The sequence below is a fragment of the Equus asinus genome, chromosome 3 (assembly GCF_041296235.1).
Source record: "Equus asinus isolate D_3611 breed Donkey chromosome 3, EquAss-T2T_v2, whole genome shotgun sequence".
In the NCBI taxonomy this organism is placed as follows: Eukaryota; Metazoa; Chordata; class Mammalia; order Perissodactyla; family Equidae; genus Equus; species Equus asinus.
In genome coordinates, this window is record NC_091792.1 from 74,852,353 (window position 1) to 74,875,806 (window position 23,454).

The window sequence follows — 23,454 nt, forward strand, 5'->3', positions numbered from 1 at the left end:
GGCCTCGCCCACCGCGGGGTGTGCAGGGGTGGGCACCAGCATTCAGCCCCCAACTCCTGCCCTCCGCTCTGACCCTGCTCTCCCACAAGTGCCCAGAGCAACCAGAGCTAACCCTGCGGGCCCCCAGTTCAGAAGGCTGGGCGGCTTTCCACAACTCAGGGACCCACAGATCCTGAAGGAGATGCCATAGGAGGGGCTAGTGCCCCAGTCCCCAGAGACCAGCCGGGGTGCCCTGGGGCTCTCATCTGCTCCCCAGTCCTTTTTTCAGACTCCGGAGCGCTGTACTTCAGCTCTCCTTCTCCTGGCTGAAAGGTGCAGCCCCTGACAATGCATCCCCTGGCGGAAACCCCTGGGATGTTTCCAGAGCCCTGCCGTTCAGGAGATTGGCTGCTGATGGGGATGTTTCCAGGGGCAGCAGGGCCCCAAGTGGTGGTGGTAGCAGAGGCAGCGGCAGGTTCAGCCTTAGGAGAAAGGAGGGCCACTGCACGGGGGTGTGCCAGGACCCGCGGTTGCAGGCTGGCTGGTCTGTCTGTCCCAGGAGCCTGTCCCCGTGGCATCTGCACAAATACAATTGTCAAGCCCGAATGCAAGGACACGAACTGTGGTACTCAGGCAGCAAACTCGATCAAGAAATTCCTGCAAAATAAAAGTGGATACTGGGCATTGCAATAAATCATATCGGGGAGAATTGAAGAGTGTTAGAATTATTCAAAAGATTTAATATCTCTGGTTTCACAACTGCTGCAATGTTGCAAAGTAAAAATCCACAAACAGAAATAGTAAAGAAAATTAAAAGATCATTGCAGTCAGCAGAAAACACTTTTTTCACATGAACCTTCAGAAGAACCACGTGTTAATAAGAAAGACAAGTATAAAATTAATATTCCATGTAACCAAAGACACAATGGTAGATGAATAAAAAGGCATTTTGAATTATATGCAAATGCAGAGCACACTTTCAGTTATTTATACACCCTCCATAAGTTATGGGAAATGTCAGAGGAAACATTGAAATGCCAAAGTATAAATTTACATTTAAAATTAAATTCAGATGGCATGAAATTGATTTGTTTGAAGGGTTAAATCTTCTTAGAAAAATTTTTCCACAAGGATCATCAGCTCTAGGTGTAATAAAATTTGTATTTTGAAATAATTTATCAGAAATCCCTTCAATGTTGTCATAGCCTATAAAACACTCTTCATGGCTCCACAAGTGTTTATACCAACACAGACTCTTCTCCTCGGCATAAGTGAACGTGATCTGCAATCTTGCATCTGCCAAAAATAACAGATACCTCTTTCAACTGTATCAATTTAAAATAAAAGTTACTAACTTTATATATTTTCATGACATAATAAAGGAATTTGCATAAGTGAGACAAAAATCTTATGATCTGTTTCAACATATTGAGAAAGTGTCATGTACTGTATATGTTATATAAAGTAAGACTGATAAGATTGCCTTGTAATGTGTAAATTTATGTTATTCATGTCTTTTTCAGTCCTGTTATGTTTTATAAGTAATAAGATATTTTAAAAGAAAATGCTTCCTATTTTGGTACCTTTAACTGCGTATTTCCCCCTGCTTCCTGCATAAGGGGTTCTGAATGTTCATTTTTCAATGGGCCCCACAAAATATGCAGTCAGCCCTACAGCTGTGTGAAAGGTTTCCAGCCCCCCTGCATGACAGCTCTAGTGAGGGGACAAGGCATGTAGCCAGCAGAGGGGCCTTGGGTCCAGCTACACACAGCGACACAGGTTGAGACTGTTCACACTATTTAGAAGGACTTTAATCAGAGTAGGATTCAAACTGAGTCTCTTGGCCAGTACAAAGTTGTGTTTTGGGCCATGATTTTAAAGCATAAATACTAACTAAAAGCTGAACATTGTCTTCTTAAGAGCTCAGAATCATAGTCCTTGTGATGAGGATTTTTAGGCTGCTTAATTTTAAAACAGTTTATGATGAGGATTTTTAGGCTGGTTACTTTTAAAACTACAGATAAGAAGCAGGCTCCGAGGAGTGGAATTTGTTTGCCCTTTGATCAGAGACAATTGCATTTGTGAAGGAAATCTCCATGCCTCCCTATCTGCGCCAGGAGGAAGGGGGGATGGCTTTATCTCTGGAAACTCTTAATGGGGAAGGCAAGAACTTAAGTTGTTTACTGTCTGGCAACCTCATATAACTAACCCCCCACCCCAAAATCCTCCTTTGTCTTTAGCTGAAGATAATATTTGAGCGGTGACTTCTGCCATTTACTCAATCTGGTTTGATTCTTATCTAAAAGTTGTGGGACCGCCCCATGGCCGGACCCTACCGGCACTGGTACCATTTTAACTTTTTTTTCCTTTGTCTTGTAAAGAGATGACTCACATACCTATGCCTTAAATTTAGCCCTAACCCTCAACTCCGGGCAGCAGCAGGAGCTCTGACTGCCCGTGGGTCCTGTCCCCATGCCAGCGGGGGCAGCAGCAGCGGCTCTGCCTGCCCATGGGCTCTGTCCCCATGCCAGCGGGGGCAGCAGCAGCGGCGGCAGCAGAAGCTCTGACTGCCCATGGGTCCTGTCCCCATGCTATTCCACACTATTCTCTAAATAAAAGAGCACTACTGCCAGATCTTGAGAGTCTAAGAAATCTTTCTTTCGACTCCTCGGCTCACCGACCCCGCATCATTTCGTTTACAACTAGGGCTGCCTGATAAAATAGAAGACCTCTAGTCAAACTTAATTTCAGATGAACAACAAATAATTTTTAGTATAACTAGGTCCTAAATGTTACATGGGACGTATTTTTTATTTCCTATATCTGGCAACCCAATTAATAGCACTATCATCATTAGTCCATACATTGCCTTAATTAACTTAATAATTAATCTGATATTCGTGTTTTAGCTGCAGGAATTTTTAGTAACTATCCTCTTAAGAAACCTTGTGGCAACTCTGAGGCACTGAGAACTTATTTTAGATACTGAGAAGTGACTGATTCTCGATCCTGTTAATCAAATTGTGATTGACCCAGGGTATCAGCATCAACCTCGTGCTTGTTAGAAAAGAATCTCAGGTCCCACCTAGACCTACTGAATTCAGAATCTGCATTTTAACAAAATCCCTATGTGATTCATATGCACATTAATATTTTAGGAGCACTGATTTAGAAAGCTGTGCTTTGGGAAAATTCCCAGGGCATATGCAGGGTGGACTGAAGGGGAACTGACAGCAAGTATAGAAACCCCTTACAAGAATATTTTAAAAGTTCAGGCATTGCTTCAAGATCTGAATTCTGGTGCAGGCGGCAGGAATGAAAAGAAAGAAACTGAAATGAGAAACACTCTAATGGAAAAAAAATCAATGGGACTTGGTAACAGACCAGATGGAGGAGAGAAAGGAAAGATGTCAGAATCCGAATGTAAATCAAGTAGAAGCATCAAAGTGTTTCTAGTCTTCTTGGCAGGGGTTCTCAACCTTAGCTGCATTGTGATCACCTTGAGCTTTAAAATACTCATGCCTGGGTCCCAACCCCAGAGACTCTGATTTAAGGTGAAGCCTGGGCATTAGAATTTCAGACTACTTCCCATGTGATTCTACTGTGCAGCCAAGGTAAAGAAACACCTGACAAATAAAAATGGCAAGCAATAGGATATATTGGAGTATATGAGGAAGCCATTTGGTATAAACCTAATTCGGCCTGACTTTTTTTTTTTTTCAAAAGGGCCTGACTGTGGCTATTGAGCACGCATTGCATATCTACTTAGACATTTCCTATGGCCAGAACAAAGGCCCTTGAGATAAAGGTGCAACTTTCCCCCACATTAGCATTTCCTTAGGGATAAGCATTTTTCCTTAGGCTAGGAACTGATTGCTGCACTCACCTCCCAGCTCACCTGTGACCACCCAGCTGGAGACAACAGACTGCCACCCTGCTGTGTTCACAGAGACAGAAGACCTACCTGCTATTTCCATCAATCGCTGTGCCGACAGAGCAGTCTCGCGACTATTGTAAAAGGGACATTTCAATCCTATGTGAAACATCCTCTTTGAGGGTGTATAACCACCCTTATACCCCCACTTCTTTGGAGTGCTCTGTTCCTTTGTGGAAAGACTCTCCTGGGTTATAATCCTCAGATTTAAGCTCAGAATAAACTCACCCAAATTTTCATTTATAGATTGGTTATGGATTATTTTCGTCGACAGTTCTTGGCGAAGTCGCGGCAGGATTTCAGAGAAACCCACCGGAGGCCACCTGGAATCTACACTGAACCGGCATTCGGTACCAATAAGGGCCCATTGAGCCCCCCAGATCACTGCATTCTTCAGGTGACCTTGGTGAGTTCTCCTGAAACCCGGACCTCCTTATTTTAAGTTGATGGTCCAAGAGTTTATATGAGCTGGGTAAGGTCTTAAGACTAGAGGTTTTGAGGGGTACCGGTACAGTTCCTAGGTGGAGAAAAACCTAGAGAGAATTCCTAAGCCTCAGGGGCTTAGAGGAGCTTGGAGTGAGCTGGGTTGGTTGTCCTTTTAATTTGGCTTTGAAGTGGAAAGAATTGTATTTATAAAGTCTGAACAAACTGCTTGATAGAGAAATGAGAGACTGAATGTCTTCAGCTCCGAAGAAAAGGGACACTTGCTCCTCCCAGCCTTTACCAAAAGGCTCCCTTAGGTGACTAAGGACCTCAGCGGGAGTGTCAGAGGATCAATCCTCGCGACGTGCAGCGGTCCCATAGGGAACTCCACTCTCATTCACGGTAATTAATTACAGGCTTGTCCGGGGACGCGCACATAAGGGCTGGTCACCTGCGCTCCGAGCTCCCATGGCAGTATTAGGCGGCCGGAGGGAAAAACCGAGGCACGTAAGAGTGTTTATGACCTTTCTATGGGGAGTAACACTCACAAGCAGCACACTTCTGACCCACTACACTGTCCTTAGAAGTTGTTCAGACTTTATTAAAAAAAAAAAACAGACAAGCAAAAAGAAAATGGGAAAACCGTGCTTTTTAAAGCTGGCCAGCTCCCGGATGGACGACCTCCCAATGGAACTCCAGCTGGTTTGCTGTGTGGAAACAATGCTTGCAAGTATCTAACAAAATGGGAAGGATTAACTAAGAATGACTTAAGTGGCCAAAGTGGGGAACTTTCGATATCTCAAAGCTACTGTATTTGTGCGCACAAGTAGAAAGAGCCAGCTCTAAAACTAAAGCAAAAGAATGGGAAGCTTATTATGATTGGCATTTAGAGGCTTCAAAACGTAATAATGATCAAGTGAATTCTTTACAGGAGACTAACCTTAAATTGGCAGAGACTGTAACTGAATTAAAAAAGGATAAGAATTCAGAAACTGTCCCACCCTGTTTATCCCTTCCATCTCCTCTGCAGCTGCCTTTGGAATCTCAGAGCTCATCTCCTTCTTTTCTAAAGAGCTCTATTTCTTCTATTAAAGTAAGCGCTTACAAAAAGTTTTTCTGAATAGAATTAACCCAAATGTCTTCATCTCTCTTAGAGTTACAATGGCCATTTTCGCCTCCTTTTTAGCTTTGCAACCAGGAAACAAAGAAATCTTTAAGGAGTAAAAGGCTCCACCCCTGGGAGCCCCAACTTTGGGTTTCTGGGCCTGATCACCCCAGCAACCCTAAGTGGGGTGCCCTCTCTTGACAGTTGACTCATTGAGTATTTTAGTCACCTACTGAGTCAGTTATAAGGGTAGGAGACCTGTGATTTATTCTGTGAACTGTCCTGCTGGGGTTGTGTGCCCAGCATGGGAACTGTTGTGTGACTCTTATCTTGATAACCCTCTGGAAGAGGCCATGAGGGTGATGTCTGATCTCATCTCTTCTTTTCTTTGTCTGTTTTGCTCATCATCTCTTCTGATGTCACCAAGTCGAGGTTAACTTCAGGCTGGACCTGACCAGAACCTGGACCTCCTGTAAATCGAAAACTTGGGTTTGTCTGTGCCTTTGTGATGCAGTTGGACAGGTAGATCAACCTGGAATGTAATTTGAGTTAAAACCCAGTTTCTGAGAAATCAAGAGTTTTGGCATAAAGTATAAGTGCTTACATAAATTCTAAATGTAGTAGAAATTAACCCAGTATCTTTCAAAGTTAACGTCTTGTGAATTAACCTTTGGTAAATGAAAGCTTGTTTAAGTTTGTTGGTTTGATTGAAAATAGTCTTGTTGTCAGAGTTGTCGGTATTTGCATAATGATGCAGGCATGCAGCCTGGGTTTACTAGCCAAATAAGTTCATGTTGTCTGTTAGAAATTCGTTAGCAAAATAATAGCTTTAAATGAGGACCAGTTTTGTCTCATGTCTCATGAGGTTTTCATAGGTAATCTGAACATAAGTGTTGGAAACAAACGGTTTAAATAGATAAAAGTGGGTACAATAACTGTTTTATGGTCTGTATACTTGGAAAAAAAAAACACCTTTGAAATTCTTTTTGGTTTTGCCAAGTCAAGTTAAATGATAAAAATCTGAGTATCTGGGTAATTTTTGGATTGGATAGAACAAACGTTGCTAAACATCTAAGTTTATCTGCTTTTGGTTTTTATTGCAGAGATGCTAAAGTCTATGGGTTTTTAACTGTAAAGTGATGTGTTCCTAGAAATTATGAAGTGTTTAGAATGCTGATATAAAGGACAATTCATAATTGCTTACCTTTTGTCTGTTAATGGTTAAAAGTTCTAATTAACATATGTAATTAAAGCCATTGGAAATTAATAAGGAAAACAGCTCTGCATTCAAGGAAAGTTAAAATGTAAGTTTTCAGTAAAGAAGGTATAAAGAATGGAAATATTTTTGTTTGGTTGGTTAAGAAAGATAAATTTGTCCTAATGTACTAGAAGAGAAGAAAGAAAGCATGGGACAAATTCTGAAGGCAAAAAGAAAGTTGTAGAAGGTTTGTGAAGGAGAAATTCTGAAAGGAGTTTTATGATTGGTCACATAGACTGAGATTAAAGTAAATCCAATTAAGCAAATGAGTTTTAATGTTAAAAAACAAAACTGCTAACAGAGGATGATTATAATTTTTTTACAACTTTTGTTTGGAATATTGTTTTTGATGTGTTGTTTTGTTTTCTCAGATTTAAGGAAATCTTTTCTCTTATGCTAACCATGTCTTATAGCAATCAGTGAAATTATACCTTTGTGAGCAAAACTGAAACATTTGTCTTTTTCTCCCTACCTGATCCCTCCAGAATTTGGAAACTCTTTGTGAGTGAGTATGGCTATTTCTTGGCAATATAGTTATTTGCATAAGTTCAATAAGAATCTGTTCTCCTTGTAACAGTACACATTTGTTATCTTACCAAAACTTTGACTGGAATGTCATGTTTGAGAGAAAGATACAGACTCAGATATGACAATACTGCCTTTGAGGAATAAGGTTGACTTTCTGGAAATAAAGCCACTTGGAAATATGGGCCTGGTACCTTGCTTTACAGAGAGAGATTCCAGCGATCTTACCTGGTAAGTAAGGAAGCTTGCTTATCTGGCAGGTGCAATGAACTTCAAATATTCTGGGGAATCTCAAGAAAGGAGAGAAGTCACCCAAATCTAAGGTATTGCAGGCAAGGCCTCATGGCACAAATCCTTGGCTTGGCTTTTCTGGCCTCAAGAAGTCTTTAAAGTTCAATCTGAGATTCCTCATGAAAAATTCCAGCAAAGCAGATTTAAGAACCTATATGATCAATTGCTATTCTTGCTGCACTTATGTAAATAATTGGGCCAAGTTTCTTGAAACTAAACTTATTTTGGCAAACCAATTAGTCTTAACTTGACTATCTTTGGTAAAAATGAGGGTGATTTTAGAGAGAAGAATTGTTTCAGTGAAAAATTATAATACGCATTTGTGGATATTAGATCCTAGTTCTGTTAATTGTCTTTGAGCCTTTTTCTACCTGTGAACTGAACTGCGTCCTGAATTCTACTGAAATATCTGGTTACAAACTTCTAAACTAATGTTTTCAATTTTTACCTCATTTTCATCTGGAATCATTGAGAATTGATCATGCTCTTTTTCCTGAAACCTTGCAAACTGAAGCTGAACAACTTGATAGAAACTTAAGAGATATTCCTATCTGTTGCTGTGTAAGCTGTAAGCCACTCAACTCAAAGATACCTGAATGCCCGATGACATCATCAGACATTTCAAGCTGCAAAAAGATGCTTTGACTCTGACATCTAGAAGTCTTCTTGACTGCCTGCCCCCTGGACGCAGGAACAAATTTATAATTTGCTCCAACCATTAACCTTGTTATCTTCCAACATCACAAGGGAGAGAAGACCACGACTGCATTCTATTGTTTAATTTGGTTTACAAATGAGTCTTACTTAAGTGTAGGTGAGGATGTTACACTGTCTAGCCTCAAGAATGCCTGCTACTTTCTGTTAACTCTGCTAACCCATAAAAGATTTCCTTCTACAGGCTCAAGAAATTGCCACAGAACAAGAGAAACAGATGTGGCAGTCAAAAGGGGGAATTTTTGACACCCCCTCGCAGATGTGGTTCGGGCCCAATAAGAAACCCACTCCATGGGTCACAAGGCCACTTTCCCTTCCTAAGGGACCCTTTGAGGTATGACAATTGGACTTTGTCCAAATGCCACCATCTCAAGGATAAACATATCTTGTAAAATGATCTGTATGTTCTCACATTGTTTTGAGGGCTTTCCTAGCAGAAGAGCGATGGCTTTAGGTAAATTATTATCAAAAAGAATAAATTCCTGTTTGAGGAATTCCTCCCGAGTTACACAGTGACTGGGGAAACTCAAATCTATTTGTAACATTTGGCCAATATTGCAGCATTTCTACTGTGTCTACCATCCTCAATCCTCAGTATTGGTAAAAGGAACTAATGGCACAACCAAAAGTTAATTGGCAAGCTTTCAGAAACATTTACTCTCTCACGGCCAAAAGCTCTTATGCTAGTGCTCTTTAATCTTAGATCTATACTTTTTGTAAACATCGGCTGTCTCCTTTTTAAATAATACAACAGCCTATGCAATTAAATGAAGAAATATATAAACCAGGTTTGCTTAAGGGATGTATTACATTGTTTTCATGGTCTTATTGTGGTGCTTAAAAGAAATGAAAGATTTGTAGCTGATTCTTTCACAGAGAAGTCCCAGAACTTTAGGATCATGGACTGTAACCTGAAGAATTTATTTATTGAAAGAGACATCAAATAAGACTCTTTGCAGCCCTGTTGAAAAGGACAATACCAGGAGGAGAAGAAGACGACATCTGTTGTAGACAGCTCTCCCAAGACTCCGGACCAGGCCTGTATTCCCAACCTTATATCTCCTCATTTAAACCTTTGTTATGCTTAAACTGTATACCTATTTTATAATTGTTTGGAATCCTATCATACTTAAAGTGATTAATTTGGAACAGACTGGTCTTGAAGGCCAGGAATTTATCGAGTGACTCCTAATGGAACTCAATGGTTATGTGGAAAAAATCTTTGGCCTTGGCTACTGCCTGGATAGCTAAAACATTGCACCCCGAGTTTCCTTTAAAAGCAGGGAAGGAGTCAGGCTGAGTTAAAACCTGTCGCCAATCTCCCTCTCTTTAAGGCCGGATGGGCTTGTTCAGTGCTCCACTGGTATGGCTGTATTTGCAGCCATATTTGCTCCTTTGGAGCTAAAAGATGTCATTATTACATATGGAAGATCTGACTAAATTTACTCAAGAAGCCCTTAACGATAGTCAAGCAGGAATAGTCTCATTAAATACTGAAATGCCTTTAATGAGAAGGGCTGTCATTCAAAACAGAATGGCTTTAGATATTCTTACTGCATCCCAAGGTGGTACATAGACAATCATTCAGACTGAATGCTGTGCAATCATTCAGACTGAATGCTGTGCTTTTATACGTCATGAATCTTCCAATGTGTCATCTCTGAAGAAGCAAGTGGATGCCTTATGCGATCCAACACCCAGTCTTGAGTTGTTTGGTTAGCTCCCTTCCGGTATCAGTTCCCTTTTCCAATCCAGATTGGAATTCCTATTTCTAGTACTTCTTGGAATTCTTGTACTAGCATAATATTCAAACTAATTGTTATTTTCTTTACTCAGTGTTGTAAGAGTAGCATACAAACTAGAGTAATGATTGCTCGACGGCTTGAGATGGTTGATCTGTCTTATAACCCTGGACAAATTTCCTTTTCTGCTAGAGACTATGACTAAGAATGCATTTCAGACTAATCCTTTCAAAAATGCTGTTATTATCGTTACTGTACTTGTTCTATAATCATATACAATGTAAATGCAAGGTGTCATAGAAAAGCACATATGCAATGTTTGTGCAACAATCTAAATTAATTACATAACATATGAAATGCTTCCTCTGTTAATAAATATACTTCCATGCTTGTCCACTATTTCCCCCCAACGTGGACAACTAGGCAAATAAATGAAATAAAAGCCTAGCACCGAGGGACATGATGGACCCAGGGCAGGCAGCAACCACCCTGGCACCGAGGGACAATATTTTGATCATCAATGCTTTCTATCGAAAGATTAGAGATCAAAAGGGGAAAATGACAAATAAAAATGGCAAGCAATAGGATATATTGGAGTATATGAGGAAGCCATTTGGTATAAACCTAATTCGGCCTGACTTTTTTTTTTTTTCAAAAGGGCCTGACTGTGGCTATTGAGCACGCATTGCATATCTACTTAGACATTTCCTATGGCCAGAACAAAGGCCCTTGAGATAAAGGTGCAACTTTCCCCCACATTAGCATTTCCTTAGGGATAAGCATTTTTCCTTAGGCTAGGAACTGATTGCTGCACTCACCTCCCAGCTCACCTGTGACCACCCAGCTGGAGACAACAGACTGCCACCCTGCTGTGTTCACAGAGACAGAAGACCTACCTGCTATTTCCATCAATCGCTGTGCCGACAGAGCAGTCTCGCGACTATTGTAAAAGGGACATTTCAATCCTATGTGAAACATCCTCTTTGAGGGTGTATAACCACCCTTATACCCCCACTTCTTTGGAGTGCTCTGTTCCTTTGTGGAAAGACTCTCCTGGGTTATAATCCTCAGATTTAAGCTCAGAATAAACTCACCCAAATTTTCATTTATAGATTGGTTATGGATTATTTTCGTCGACACACCAATACGGGCTCTTTCAATCTATTTGTTTTCACTTAGAGTAGTGATTTTCAACCCTTGTTACAGTTTACTTGGGGAGCTTTAAAAATATATCAGTATCCAGAAGTTGCCCTTAGACATTATGATTTAATTGGTAATATTTTAGAAGTTCTTCAGTCAATTGTAATGTGCAGCCAGGGTTGAGAACACTCAATTGAAAAATTCAGTTTAATTGGTAATTTATTAACCATTTTTTTAAAATAAGTATAAATGAAGAGGGAAATCAGTGCTAACAGACTCCAAACCTTCTAGTTAGGTGAAATATAAACCAACCTATTTTCATTTCCTTGTTATAACTTCACAATGAAATTTACTTGGAATTAGCTACAATTTCCATTTTTTCAAAACTTCATTTTGGATCCAAAAAGAATCGGCTTATGACCATTGCAATTAGATAACCATTTATGAAATGAGCATTATTCAGACACTTAAAATATAACATGAAATAAACTGATTCCAACTGCAGCCACAATTATACATCTTAGGAGAGAATAAGGTCCTGGGGCAGAAGGACAGGAAGGAAGCAAAATGCCTGAAGTTTATTCCTGAGTCAAAGTCAAGTCTCCTTCAGGACTGAACCCTGTAACTGAGGTCCAAAACATATCGAGCAGAACATTTAAGCACTTCATAGTTAACTTAATCACTATAGGGTTATTTCATAAATGTGCAAAGTAAAGTAAAAATTTTTTTTCAAAAAGAGAAATGTTTCCAAATAACCTTTTATAAAATGGAAAATTGGCTTACCTCTTCCCTATGATTCTTTATTGGCATACAAAGAATACTTTGTGTCTTGTAGCCTGTAATTTGGTCCACTTCTGCATTGAATCGAGGATCCTAGTAGGGAAAAAGAAATTCATTTTAATGACTGACCTGTTTAAAGATTGATTTGATTTTTCCCATTTATAAGATTAGAGAAATCTAAACTTTGACTTACCTTGTTGCTCTGAATGACAATTTTATCATTGTAAAAGGCACTGCTGAATGTAAGTATGTATCATCTTTGATAAAGATAAATTTAAGTGTTTTTTAGCAGCTAGTGTTTATGAGAACCAAAAAAATACAGACTCAAACATATAAAGGAAATATAAACAAAGAAATAAAACTCAAAGAAATTAAGGAAATTCAAAATATTAACCAATTTGTATAGCCTTACTTAGATTCAGGAAAACTGGCAACTCTCCTCCCCGTAACACAATTTGCCTGTTCCCATCTCACTACCTGATTCTTCCGTGCCATCCAACAGGAAAGCATCTCTGCTCTGAAACTTTTCCTATAAAACCAACCACCTCCAAAACGAACTTCCAGTATTGACTTTACTCCCTTGTAATGGTCGTTTATATAATTCCTCAGTATTCTGTTCTATCTCAGGTGTTCACAAGAATTTATATCTTTTTTCTTTTTTCTTTTTGTATATGTAAAAAAGCTGCATGGCCTCAATCAGACTGTAAACAACTCAATCTTTTGAATCTCTTTCCCCTTTTATAAAGTATATCATGTACATCCAGTAATTACAAAGGACTCTGACACGTGTAAAAATTCTAAATGTGAGCTAAAGAAAGGTACAGGCTATTTTCTCTTAAACTCCAGATTGGGAAGACTGAAGTTACTTAGGCTGTAAACTCTGTGAGGGGCTTTTTTGGGGCTCATCACTGTATTCCCAATGTTAGCACAGGAACTCAAAAGCATTTGGTAAATAAATGAAAGAATTCATCAACAAGTGATATCATAGTTATCAACTGTGATCATTTTTAGTTTAATATAGTTTAAATTAAATCTTGTAGGTAGGGGGAAAACATACTAAAGGAAATGGACAGATAACCACTATATGAGGAAAGATTAGAATGGAAAAAACAAACCAGAACATAAACATTTGAATGAGTGTTGTTCCTTCAAAACAACAGCCTTGGGAAGTTACATGTTTAACCTAATGATAGCATCACTGCTCTCAAAACTCTGCTGTAGGAATTCCCTTCAGAGAATATGGAATCACTACACTGGAAAATCCTCATCTTTGAAGGTCATTTCTATTTTTTTTAAATTAGTCTAAAGTCATGCAAAGCCAAAGCTGTGAATGAAGTAAATGACTATACTAGATTCCATCAATTGGGGTCAGAAATGAGGCCAATTTTCCCCTGAGAGGGCCAAACCCGACATTAAGGACAACTGCAAAAGAAAAATTATAAAATGGTGGAAAATCAGTTTAAATATTTTATATTATAAATAAAGGCTACCGCATTTTTGCTTTTTCTGCAAACATACTCAAAGTTATATTGAGACACAGAGAAAACCTGGGCTGAATGTTTCTAAGAAATAGTTCCTAAATAACATCCTTTAGTATGCAAAGTATCAAAAGCACTTCTGATATTGATGAATTAAAGAAGTAGAAATTTATTAACTATAGAGTAAATTATTCTACAAGCTAATAATCAAAATGTGAATAAAAATGCACCTTCAGCAATTATTTTGTTAATGAATATTTGAATTACAAGACCAATTTATGAAGATGATTAAACCCAACTATCTAATCACAGGAATAGAGTTTGACAGACTGAAATTAGCAGGACTATCACAGCATTTTTGTGCATACTAGAAGTTTAAAATCAACAGCAGCCTGGATTGCACTCTTCATTGTAGGAGGCGGGAGTAACATATGCTTCAAATTCACTTTAGGTGAATTTTGGCATCTCAAAATATTTTCCTTTAACAATGCACTCACTGCAGAGGCAATACGCAGAGAGAAGTTCTAACCCCCTTAGGTCCAAGAAACACCTTTAAAAAAATGGAGCACTATTGTTATTGTGATTATTCCTTTCATTGTTTATGAGAACATGTCAGTGTTAAAAAAACACAAGCCTTGGATCTCCACTTGCCATGATAAAGCAACTGGTACCAGACTTGCCCTACTGATTTACTAGACAGTGGAGAGCGGAAATGCAGGATTGCCATGCAACACTCTGGCTTTCTTCCTGGGGGCATTTTCCTGCTGGGGAGAAGGCAGGCAGCATCCAAGTGGAACAACAGTTCCAAATGGAAGTGAAAGAAATTCGAGACTTCTAAAGGGGCTGGAATTTGAAAGGCAAAGTACCTGATAAAAGAGGCTGTGTTGGGGGGTTGGGGAAAGGGGTTTAAAGGAGGAGTGGCAGAAGACGGAGCAGCTACTCACTTCAGACACGTACAGAGCAAGACTCTGCCCTTGCAAAAATGACCTGTTGAAGTCTGAAATCAGAACGGGGACACCAGTTTGGGAAATGTTTAGAGACACTGGTCTTCCAGTCTACCCAGAGGAGAGATCTTACTAAGCACCTCAGGCATTCAGTTGAGACACAGAACCATATCCTAGATTCAGGGGGCACTCCCTAAGATTAAATTCAAAAGTAAAATACATCCACCCTAACAAATAATAATACCAAGGCCAACAAGACCAAAGATCTCTCAACTGCAAGAACAAATGTCAGCCTTATTTTAAAGGAAGACGAAATGATCCAAAAGCCCTGCAATGAAACATCCACAATGTCCAGTATGAAATCAAAAATCAAGACACGTGAAGAAACAGGAAATTGCAACCCATAATGAAGAGAAAAACTAGTCAATAAAAATGGACCCCAAGATGTTGGAATTAACAAAGATTTTAAATGTACTATAAATGTATTTAAGGACTTAGAAGAAAATATGGTAATAATGAACTGATAAGGAATCTCAGCAAAGAAAGAAAAAACTATAAAGAAAAATAAAGCCACATGGAAATTCTAGAATTGAAAAGTATAATGTCTAAAATGAAAAGTTCATTGAAGGGTCTGTGAACCTGAACATAGATCAACAGAAAGTATCTAATCAGAAGAACTCAGAGGGGAAAAAGAAAAAACCTATAAAAAGTTAACAGAGCCTCAGTGTTTTCTGGGACAATATCAAGTGATCTAACATATACGTAATTGAAGTCCCGAAAAGAAGAAAGAGAATGGAACAGAAAATATTTAAAATGAAATATTTTATTTAAATAAATACAATTAAAAATAAAATATTTAAAATTAAACCAAAAATTTCTCAAAGTTGTTGAAAACCTTAAACTTATACACATGGTGTGAAAATGAAATACAGCACCACAGGAGGTGCAAACACAAAGTATAGCTGACTTCTCATGAGAAAAATGAAGACCGGAAAAATGTGGGAAAACTCTTTTAAAGTGTTGAAAGAAACTACTATTAACTAATATCTTTTAAGAATACAGGCAAAATAAAGGCATTTTCAGATAAACTAAAAATGAGAGAATTTGTCAGCATCAGACCCACACTACACAAAGTGCTAATGGAAGTTCTTCAGACTAAAGGGAAAGATACTGGAACCTGCAGAAAGGAGTGAAGAGGTTAGAACTTGGCTTGAGCATATGCTTAAAGAGTAAGGAAGCCTGGTTCTTCACTTTTGGAGAAGGAAACACCTAACAGAGAAAAGAAGCAGAAAAAAAAAATGTACCTTGAGATGTGGATTGAAATTGGAGGTATCAGTAAGAATTCATTGTTTTTAATATAATAAGTAGATAGGTGTAGAAATAAATAAAATATAGTATGTGTGTATATTTGTTTATTTTTTTCCTAGCTCTGTCTGCTAACATATTAGCAATGAGCACATATCAGAAGCAATGAGCTCACCTAGTGGCCAGACCTTGGTTTCTAAATACCATCCTTTCCTTGGAAGCAAGGCTGCTTGGAAAAAGGAAACATTCTAGGGCTAGGGCAGGGAAAGTCTAAGATAGCCTGGAACATCTTGTTAAGCCAGTAAGAACTTTCAGCCCTACCAGAAAGCACAAAAATTGTAGTGATGGGGGCATATCAAAAATACATGGGAGTCTGCAAATCTGATATAATTTGAGAAGCCAAATAAATAAAGATAATAACAGATCATAACTTATAAACAAAATGAAAATCCATGAGTCCTCAGTGATATACATGAATGAATGAATGAATAAAAAAGACAAAACTCTTCCTCACATTAGAATGCCAACTAATAAATATAGAAGGTATGATGGCGTTAGAAAATCACTGGATGCCAAAACTGGTAAATGTAGGTTGATGAGGGATAGGATATTTACATAATATCAAAGTATCTCCCCATAAGATACTTATTAATTTGTTGTTTTTAGTGCCATCAAGTCTCTCTGACTCCTAGTCACCCTGTGTACAGCAGAGCGGAACCCTGCTGGGTCTTTTTGCTCCATCCTCTCACCTACCAGCACTGTATCAAACAATGCTGCACTGCTATTCACAGGGTTTTCGTGGCCATTTTTTTGGAAGTGGGTGGCCAGGTCCTTCTTCCTAGTCTGTGTTAGTCTGGAAGCTCCAGTGAAACCTGTCCACCATGGGTGACTGCTGGTATTTGAAATACCAGTGGCATAGCTTTCAGCATCACAGCAACACGCAGCCGCCACAGTATGATGATCGACAGACGGGTGGTATGGTTCCCTGACCAGGAAACGAACCTGGGCTACGGCGGTGAGAATGCTAAATTTTAACCACTAGACCACCAGGGCTGGCTACTTATTATTTACAATGAGAAATTGTACCCTTATAGTGGAGAAACCCGGTGGACACCACTGTAACCAAGTTATCAAATTTAACACCATCAATACTGGGATAAACTAATATCACATGCTTCCTGATAACATACACTGAGAAGGTCTGTGGTATGATAGAAAATATATTTGGTCTTTATCCCTGGTTCCTGGCACAGAGCTTCTAAAACCCTTAAAATTTCCTGAGTTGATAGGAGAATATTTTGATATTCCTAACAAGCCCCTTTCAAGCACAACTTAGTTCATGCGAATGAGATGGTTCATGGGTAATTGAGCCCCAGATAGCTTCAAGATGGGGGCTGGCTGCCAGAAAAACCAACCAATTGACTGGAAGGTTAGAACTCTCAGACCCACCCCTGACCTCCAGAGAGGGAAGTGGGCACTGGCGACCAGGTTGGTGAAGATATCTATGTGCTGGGATGATGCCCCCCCACAAAGGGCATGTAAGTTCTGTGTCCCCCACATCCCATTCCTCACCCTATGCATCTCTTCCATTTGGCTGTTCCATAAGTGTTTCCTTTATAATAAAACTGTAATTGTAAATATAGCACTCTCTTGAATTCTGTGAGTGATTCTAGCAAATAACTGAACTTGAGGGGGGAACGCCTGAATTTTCAATCAGCTGGGCATACGTGCAGGTAGCCTGGGGACTCCATTTGTGGCTGGTGTCTGAAGTGGGGGCAATATTGTGGGACTGAGTCCTTAGCCCGTGGTGTGTGCGCTGACTCCAGGTAGTTACAGTCAGAACTGAACTGGATTGTAGGACCCCCAGCTGGTGTAAGAGGAAAGAATTGACTGTTGTTTGGAAAACCAAACAAGGTCTCAACATCAACACCTGTGGTATTCCTGCCCAAAGTGCCTAACTTGAATCTATTCAGGAAAGACAGTCTACTAAATAACTGGCCTGTATTCTTCCAAAATATATGTCAAGAAAAATAAACTAACAAACTATTCTGGATTAGGAGGAGACTAAAGAGACATGACAGGTATGTACAATATGTAATCCTGGGTTAGATCCTTGATCAGAGGGAAAAAATAACTATAAAGGACTTTTATGGGATGATTGACAAAACCTGACTATGCATTGTTAGATAATAGTATTGTATCATAAAATTTCCTGATTTTGATAAATGTGTTGCAACAGTGTAAAAGAATATTCTTGTTAGAAAACATACTCTGAAATATTTAGTGAAAACATCTCCAACTTAGACGGTTGAGAAAAAAATAATATGCATTATTACTTATATGCAATATATATAGAAAAAGAAAATGATAAAGCAAATGGGGCAAAACATAAACAACTAGAGGATCTGGGTGAAGGGTATACAGAAGTGTCTTATACAGTCTTGCAACTCTTCTGTAAGTTCAAAATTATATAAAAATAAAAAAACAAAAAAAGGAAACAACAGAGTAGACTTGCCAAATTATACACTGGTTTTCTTCCAGAGTGGCATTTTTAAGACATTGCCCCAAGATTATTAGAACTTTGAACAAAGACAAATATTGCAGCTCCCAAACTGTGTTCCCTGGGGCACAATTATGCCATGACAGATTAGTAGATTTATCAAAATTAAAACAGTTGTTAGTGTTATTTCTTTCTTCTAAAATTCAATTTGGAAATAATTTTACTCATCAGAAATTCATTTGAGAGAGCTCATATTTCTTTAGAAAAATATCTTGATAAATCCTTGGAGTAGAGGTGAGACCCACAGGGTGAGAGATGGGGAAGATTCATTTATCTGGAGAATGAATGACAAGGGAGGAATGATGGAAGGATGGAAGGAATTAGCAGCTATGTGGCGAAGGCCACACAAGTGGAATGTGACCCCTCCCTAAGCCCCTCCAAGTTTTCTTCCAGAAATCATGGCATACATGGAGTGGTTGTCCTATGGAAACAGGAGAAGAGTCCAAGTTTTGTACTCCAGTTGACTTGGGAGAAAGAGGGGTGTTTTGACAATGTAAATCCTTTGACATAGGAAACATTAGCTAGGCTTAAGGACACAGAATTAGGGGTTCAAGGCAATCTGTGATGGTTAATTTTATATGTCAACTTGGCTAGGCTAAGGGATGCGCAATTCACTAGTGAAGCATTAGTTCTGGGTATGTCTGTGAGGATGTCTCCTCAAGAGATTAGCATTTCAATCAGCAGACTGAGTAAAGAAGATCTTCACCAATGTGAGCAGGCATCATCCAATCTGTTGAGGGCCTTAACAGAACAAAAAGGCAGAGGAAAGGCAAATTCACTCTTTCTGTTTGAGCTAAGACATCCATCTTCTGCTGCCCACCTGCCTTCTATCGGAGCTCCTGGCTCTTGGGCTTTCGGATTCAAACCCAGACCAGACTTACACCAGTGGCCCCTCGATTCTCAGGCCTTCAGACTCTGAATTACACCACCAGCTTTCCTGGTTCTCCAGCTTGTAGACAGCAGGAAGATCATGGAAGTTCTAGCTAATCCCAACTGAGCTAATTCCTATAATAATCTCCTCAAATATATCTATATATATCCTGTTGGTTCTGTTTCTCTGAAGAACCCTTATATACAATCCAATCTAGATATTGGATGATATCTAGTTTTCATATACAGTCTTGCACCGCATAACAACATTTCAATTAACAACAGACCACATATATGATGGCAGTCCCATAAGATGAGTACCACACAGACTAGGTGTGTAATAAGCTAAACCATCTAGGTTTGTGTAAGTGTACTCTATGATGTTCATGTAACAGAATCGCCTAGTGATGCGTGTACTCTATGATGTTCATGTAACAGAATCGCCTAGTGATGCGTTTCTCAAAACATATCCCTGTGGTTAAGCGACCCATGACTGTACAAAGAAAACACCAAAACACATTTATATAGTTGTTCTGATTATTATGTGTCAATATCTTATTATTCATAAATGCTGTGCCACATTCAAGAAAGCTGTGTAAATGATGGGCTGATGCAGGAGGAGATGGTGTGACCAAACATCAATATATAGGCAGCATTTACCAACTAACCCTATCATCGGTATTTGGGGTCTAATTGAGAATTACTGGTCTAAGTTGGGGAGCTTGTCTTAGATTTTAAATATACGAATTTGTAATTTTACTAGTAATAAAATGGTTGAATCCTTAAATTTATGTCATTCTGTTACAAAGTTTTAAAGAGCGAATCAAATGTTGACCCCTTCTTACAATTAATTTGTCTGAGACTATTTTTTAATTCTTAGCTTCAGTCTGAGCACTACTATATTTCATGGCTACCTCATGGTCTTCTGCTACATTACAACTTTTAAAGTGTTCTGTGGTCAAATAAGCTTAAGAAATACTGCTATACAGTGTCATTTTTACAGACACATTTTTAAAGAGGGAGGACTCAGAAAACATTAGAATGTATTTTCATACTCTGACTACTTTCACAAAGGCCATGAGACAGTATTTTGATTATTCAAATTATGGGTGGGGCTGAGAAATGAATTATTCATTAGCCACTGACTTCCACTGTTAATACCAATGTAAATTACATGTCACAGATCAACTCCACAGCTTCTACTGAAATTCCTGGGACACAAACAACTTCTGCAAGGCCACTGGAAACACAGATCAGGGTGCCAAGAGTGAAGTGGCAACATGAGGAACCCACAGGCTAAGAGGCTTCACTCTGGGAGCGTCACAGATCAAGGGCATGGGGCCTCTTTTAGACAGCAGTACAAGAATTAAATCATTACTAACTGCAAAACAAAAATTACATTGTCAAAACTTTAAAGATGGTAAGCAGATGAAACTAAATGCTTATAATGGAAAAAATTCTCCAGGCTGGAGAAACATAAGCACGTGGACAGACGAAAACTTTCTCAGCAAAGCTGAAGCATATTTATGGTCCTACTGTACTTGAGACTATAGTGCCGTTGAAAAGCGGAAACACAGCTGTCACCTAAGACAGGAAGGGAATTCCGCAAATCTGGCAGCAGTCCTTCAGCTGTGTCCTTAATACCCCCCTCTTGGAGTCAGCTACCATGTGACGTTACTACAGAGCTCAAAGAGGACATGGAGAGAGCTCCATGAAGAATCCGAATTGAATAAACTGCTTGTACAGAATGGATTCTGAAAAATATCTCAGGATTTAACCTTTCTGAACTACGACATCTCTCCCCAAATCCTTGCCCTCGGTGTTCCTTACCAGTTACCATCATTTATTCACCCAACTTGAAACCTGAGTCACCTGTGACTCCTCTCTTCCTCCTCACTTCCATCTCCCATTAGCTGTCAAGTCCAGCAGATTCTTCTTCTTCATCTGAAGTCCATTCCCTCCTTTTGATCTTTAAGGCCAATGCCCTGGTTCAGGTCCTCACTTTTTCACACTATTACAATAATCTATCCTCCCTGCTTCCAGTATTTTTCCCTCTAATTCATTTTATGACCACTGTAAAATTCATCTTTCTAAATCACAGTCAGAATCATACTAGTCCACTTTTCAAACCATCTTCAATTATTCCCCATGGCCCCAGACCACATACATACTCCTCAACCTGGTGAATCCAAGACCCCAGAAATCTCTGGGCTCTGCTCCAACAGCTCCTTAATGTCTATACTGACTATACCCCTACATTTCCATACAAGTGCCATGCGATCCAACTTCCCTGTCTTTTCTTCCAGCTTCTCTTTACATCTGGATCTCACCGTGCACACAACTCAATCTATTCAAATCTTATCTATTTTCCAGGATCCTTTATCAGCATTACTTCCTCAAAGAAACCTTTCTCCATTTCCCCAACTCAATGTCATCTCCTGCTTCCATGAACCTACCACATTTTCCTTGGCATCTATTATGCTCTGCTTTCTATTCTACTTATCTATCTTATCTACTATAAGTTTCACTGAACCAATACTTATTAAGACTCAACTATGCACCAGGCACTATATTAGGCACCAGTGATACAGGGGTGAATAAAACAGCAGTGACCCCTCAAATTACATATAAGAGTGTGGAGCTGGGATTATCCCGGAACATTTATGGTGTACTGTGTGGTAGGTAGCTAGAATAATTGTTCTTTCAAAGTGCTAGAAAGTATTTCATAAATATATCAAGTGTCATTCAATTAAGATGCTTTGTTTAAAACCCTAATTCTATCAATAAAAAGGATTATTTTAAATAGAAAGTTTGAAGAATCATATAGTATAATCTTTAAGTCCTTAATTAAAGACTTATACATAACTATAGCATAACGTATAGCAACTATACATAACATATAACTACATGGAAGAAAGGATGGAAAGACAGAAAATCAAACTTTTTTGGTGTCAATGAGACTTTGAATGAGTGAATATGATTGAATGAATTTTAAAAAGCCTATGAGTTTGGTTTCTTGACAGTTTTTGGACCTATCATGTTGGAATCTCAGTAAAATCCTCAGACATGGAAATAACAGATAGGAATATGTATAGTGATGAAAGAATACAACTATGAGATGAGATATGTTAAATTATCATTAAGGAGAAAAGCAAGATAAGATTTTTCTCAGGTTCATATCCTTGACTCAACCACCAGTAAAAAAGATTTAAAAGACGGGAAAGTTCCTACCATACGTTCTAGTTTTAACTAAGTACACAAATTACTACCTCTCAGTTATCTTATTGCATACATCTCAGTTTTTAATAACACCCCCATTCACAGTAGTTGTCCAATGCCTACCCATGTTCCCCTCCCTAGCCCATCTCCAGGGTTCCAAAGGCTCCCTATTTACCTCATATGCATCTTTGATGTTCAAAAGCTCACCAAGCGCTGCCACATGACCCACAATGCCTTTGTTCCATTCTAAGTGGATACAGTTATTGGAAGCTTCTTCCAGTGTTGAACCTTCTGCAACATCAAAGAGGCGGCTGATAAGAAACTTGTCGTTGGAGCTGTCCTCACAGACAAGGAACAGGGAATAGCGGTCAGTGGCAATGACTCCATGGATGTGCAAGAAAATTTTGTGACACAAGGCTGTGACATCCAAATGACTAAAAATATCTTTCACTAATTCCAAGAGTCTTGCGCACTGGTCCCCTTCATCATTATCCAACCTTGGAGGGGTTAGAGGCATCTGTTCCTTCTTTTCTGAGTCAGAGAGGAAGCTCACAGTTCCCTCAGGATCCTTGACAACAAAGGGTCTAAGAGGCCAGTCAAATTAGGAGGCAGAGATTTTCCTGGTTGGTGTCCCAGGGGCGCTGCTATCTGCGCAGTAAGCCTGCTGAAAGGGGGAAGAGCAGGATTCTGGGTGGCCTCTGATGCCTTCCTTGCAGACAGGGATGGTGTGAACTCTGTCAGCAAACCATGCATTGACCATCTCTCTGGAGAACAGAACACGCGACACATTAAATATTTCAGATGGAAAGGTGCTGCCTCTGACAGCTGCTAAAAATTCCCTCACGGTAAGCTGGTCAGATCATAATTCGATTTGTCATAGAAAATATAAACAAGATGGTTTAGTTAAGAAAGTTTTATTTTGAAAAACTGTAGAGGACGATGGCTTCAATGAATACTTTTAATAAAGTATGACACCCATATATATTTTCAGATACCTGATTTACAACACGTCAAGCATCAAGTCTGCTTTTCTCAAAATCAGTTTATATTAAAGTAAAAGACACTAAATTTGACAATAGTCTTAAGAAAACATAAATAGGGAAATTGCTGTTTAAAACATACGACTTGTTCTGAAGTTAAATATTTGAAAGTTAAAGATAAATATTTATCTAAATTTGGCTAGCAAT

At 39.0% G+C, this 23,454-nt stretch overlaps 1 pseudogene; it reads right to left on the minus strand.

The window, feature by feature from the left end:
• Positions 1-320: 320 nt before the first annotated feature.
• On the minus strand, positions 321-23,027 carry LOC139044813 (cGMP-specific 3',5'-cyclic phosphodiesterase-like; annotated as a pseudogene).
• Between the last annotated feature and the right edge of the window lie 427 nt (positions 23,028-23,454).